Consider the following 3923-nt stretch of genomic DNA (forward strand, 5'->3'; position numbering starts at 1 on the left):
TCAGACTTTATTTTTTTAGGCTCCAAAATCACTGCAGATGGTGATTGCAGCCATGAAATTAAAAGACGCTTACTCCTTGGAAGGAACGTTATGACCAACCTAGACAGCATATTCAAAAGCAGAGACATTACTTTGCCACCAAAGTCTGTCTAATCAAGGCTATGGTTTTTCCAGTAGTCATGTATGGATGTGAGAGTTGGACTGTGAAGAAAGCTGAGTGCCGAAGAATTGATGCTTTTGAACTGTGGTGTTGGAGAAGACTCTTGAGAGTCTCTTGGACTGCAAGGAGATCCAACCAGTCCATTCTGAAGGAGATCAGCCCTGGGTGTTCTTTAGAAGGAATGATGCTGAAGTTGAAACTCCAGTACTTTGGCCACCTCATGTGAAGAGCTGACTCATTGGAAAAGACTCTGATGCTGGGAGGGATTGGGGGCAGATCCCAATCTGGGGATGACAGAGGATGAGATGGCTGGATGGCATCACCAACTCGATGGACATGAGTCTGGGTGAACTCCGGGAGTTGGTGATGGACAGGGAGGCCTGGCGTGCTGCGATTCATGGGGTCGCAAAGGGTCGGACACGACTGAGCGACTGAACTGAACTGAACTAGTAGATAGTACTGTACGTATGCCAACCCCAACCTCCCAATTCATCCCCCCTTTTCCCCCTTTGATATCCATAAATTTGCTCTCTGTAGCTGTGTCTCTATTTCTGCTTTGCAGATAAGTTCATCTGTATCATTTCTCTAGATTCCACGTATAAGTGATATTAAACAATATTTGTTTTTCTCTTTCTGACTTACTTCACTCAGTATGAGTCTCTAGATCCTTCCATGTCTCTGCAAACGGTGTAACTTCATTCCTTTTTATGGCTGAGTAGTATTCTATTGTATATATGTACCACATCCAGGTGTCCTGCATTGCAGGCAGATTCTTTACCATCTGAACCACCGGGGAAGCCCTCAACATTCCATTGTATATATGTACCACATCCTCTTTATCCATTCCTCTGTTGATAGACATATTAGTGAAGTGAAGTGAAGTGAAGTCACTCAGTCGTGTCTGACTCTTTGCAACCCCAGGGACTGTAGCCTACTAGGCTCCTCCGTCTGTGGGATTTTCCAGGCAAGAATACTGGAGTGGGTTGCCATTGCCTTCTCCAGATAGACATATAGGTTGCTTCCAAGTCCTGGCTATTGTAAACAGTGCTGCAGTGAACACTGGGGTTCATGTATATTTTTACAATTTTTATTTATTTATTTACTTTTGGGTGGGCTGGGTCTTCACCACTGCGTGTGGACTTTCTCCTGTTCCAGGGAGCAGGGTCTACTCTTTCTTATGGGCTTCTCACTGTGGTGGCTTCTCTTGTTGCGGAGTATGGGTTCCAGAGTGTGGTCTCAGTATTTGTGGCTTAATTGCTCTGCGGCATGTGGAATCTTCCCCAACCAGGGATGGAATCCATGTCCCCTACATTGGCAGGTGGACCACCAGGGAAGTCCCCTCCATGTGTCTTTTTGAATTATGGTTTTCTCCAGGTATAGCCCCAGGAGTGGAATTGCTGGCTGATGTGGGAGTTCTGTTTTTAGGTTTTTGAGGAACCTCCATACTGTTCTCCATAATGGTGGTACCAATTTACATTTCCACCAACAGTTTAAGAGGGTTCCCCTTTCTTCACACTCTCTCCGGCACTTATTTGTTCTGTAGATTTTTTGATGATGCCCATTCTGACCACTGTGAGGTGATACCTCATGGTAGTTTTGATTTGCGTTTCTCTAATAATTAGTGATGTTGAGCATCTTGTCACATGTGTTTTTGGCCATGTAGATGTCTTCTTTGGAGAAATGTCTATTTAGTTCTTTGGCCCATTTTTTGATTGGGTAATTTATTTTTCTGATAGTGAGCTGCATGAGCTGTTTGCATATTTTGGAGATTAATCTCTTGTCAGTTGCTTCACTTGCAAATATTTTCTCCCATTCTGAGGGTCTTTTCATCTTGTTTATGGTTTACTGTGCAAAAGCTTTTAAGTTTAATTAGGTCCCATTTGTTCGACTAATGAACTTTGTATCCACTCACTGTAGAATCAGGTAGCCTGTGTGTCCTGGGCCCAGGGACATAAAAAGTGCAGGCAAAGGCCTCACAAAAGTCACAGTAACAGTGCAACCCCGCCTCCCAGCCCCGGGGAAGGAGAAGACACCTGGCCCACCTTGCATCCATTGAGCGTCTCCTGGCCCATGCTGCTGCTGCTGCTGCTAAGTTGCTTCAGTTGTGTCCAACTCTGTGCGACCCCATAGACGGCAGCCCACCAGGCTCCCCCGTCCCTGGGGTTCTCCAGGTAAGAACACTGGAGTGGGTTGCCATTTCCTTCTCCAATGCATGAAAGTGAAAAGTGAAAGTGAAGTCGCTCAGTCGTGTCCGGCTCTATCGACCCCATGGACTGCAGCCTACCAGGCTCCTCCGTCCATGGGATTTTCCAGGCAAAAGTACTGGAGTGGAGTGCCATTGCCTTCTCTGCTCCTGGCCCATAGAGGGCCTCATTTTCCTCAGCTTCTCATCACATCAAGTAGTAGTTCTCTGTTTAGAACTGGCTGGGTCTTGGTGTCAGCTCCACCAGCTGTGGTTGTGGGACCCACCTTCTCCTGCCTCGGGAAAATCAACATCCCGCTCATCTCCAGCATTTCAGATCATCTCTGGTTCCCAAGACTCTCCAGACTCACAAGAGTGGCTCACGGGAAAGGTATGCTCTAGCTTGATGGCTTTCAAGGCTTTTTGTACAAAGACCTCCCTGTACCTGATCTTGTTTGATCCTTAGAACAAACACCTGGATATGGATAAATATTAACCTCCTTTATAACATAGGTGAACTGAGGCTCAGTTGGAGAACCTACGTGATTTGCCTAAGGTCAATCAGCTAGAAAGTGTAAAAGTCAGACCCAGGGCTCTCTGCATGAGACACAGTGCCAAACATCTCGCCTGTGGGTGACAGTGAGGGGCCCAGGAGAGAAAGTCTCCACACCCCTGCCACTCCAATGTCTCCAGGGGACCCCTTCATGGATCCCAGGGATCTCAAGTATCATCTCTCCCTGAATAGCCAAGAAGTGAAAAGGGAAGGAGAGACTCCAACTCAGCATTCCTGGGTACAACCGTCGGGAGGCCTCAGCCCAAACCGAACGGCAGGATTGGTGAGGTAATGTGGGGGTGGAGATGCCTCAGCCCCCCACACCGTGTCCGCTGCCCTCTGCATTCCAGTGGACCAGTGAATTCAAACTCCACTTGGCCTAATGGGATAGCCTCCAGGTCATTGATCCTGCTGTGCTCCCTTCTCAGAAAACCTTCTCCACCCTCTGTGCTCCCCTGGGTCTCCGTGGACTCCTCGGATGCTAAGTATTATGACAACCTTATTGGTTACCCCCACCACCATTGTTGCCCTCCCGTTAGCAAATCATGAGCTCCTCCAGGGGTGGAACAGACTGCTGACACAGAGTAGGTTTCGAGCTAAATTGGATGCACATGAGCAGAAATTCCTTCCCCCTTCAAGGAATCTCATTATTCTCCGCTCTCCCCCTCTGACGCTGGTTCCCCTTTACAAGCCCCAAATCCCACCTCCTTCACTACCCAGTTCAAGGACCTCCCCTCCTCCAGAAGGCCTTCCCAGCTACTCCCGCCCTCAGTGAGCTCTTTGTCTCCTGAACTGTGGAGCTCTCAAAGGGATGTTTTGAGGATTCAGTCAGATAACGTAAATAAAATGTTAGAACATGATTTGGCACATTCCAAAGGCTGGATAAATTTGGACGCCTTGTGACTAAGAGATGCCTCTTTCTGCTTCTTCGTCTTGGCACAGTCTGAGAGCCACCAGGGGGCGCCCTCTGCACAAAAATTCCTGTCACCGAGGACGGGCTGGAGTGTCCTTCCCACTACCCCCCCCCC

Source organism: Bison bison, unplaced genomic scaffold, assembly GCF_000754665.1.
Source record: "Bison bison bison isolate TAMUID 2011002044 unplaced genomic scaffold, Bison_UMD1.0 scf7180017864093, whole genome shotgun sequence".
NCBI classification, from domain to species: Eukaryota; Metazoa; Chordata; class Mammalia; order Artiodactyla; family Bovidae; genus Bison; species Bison bison.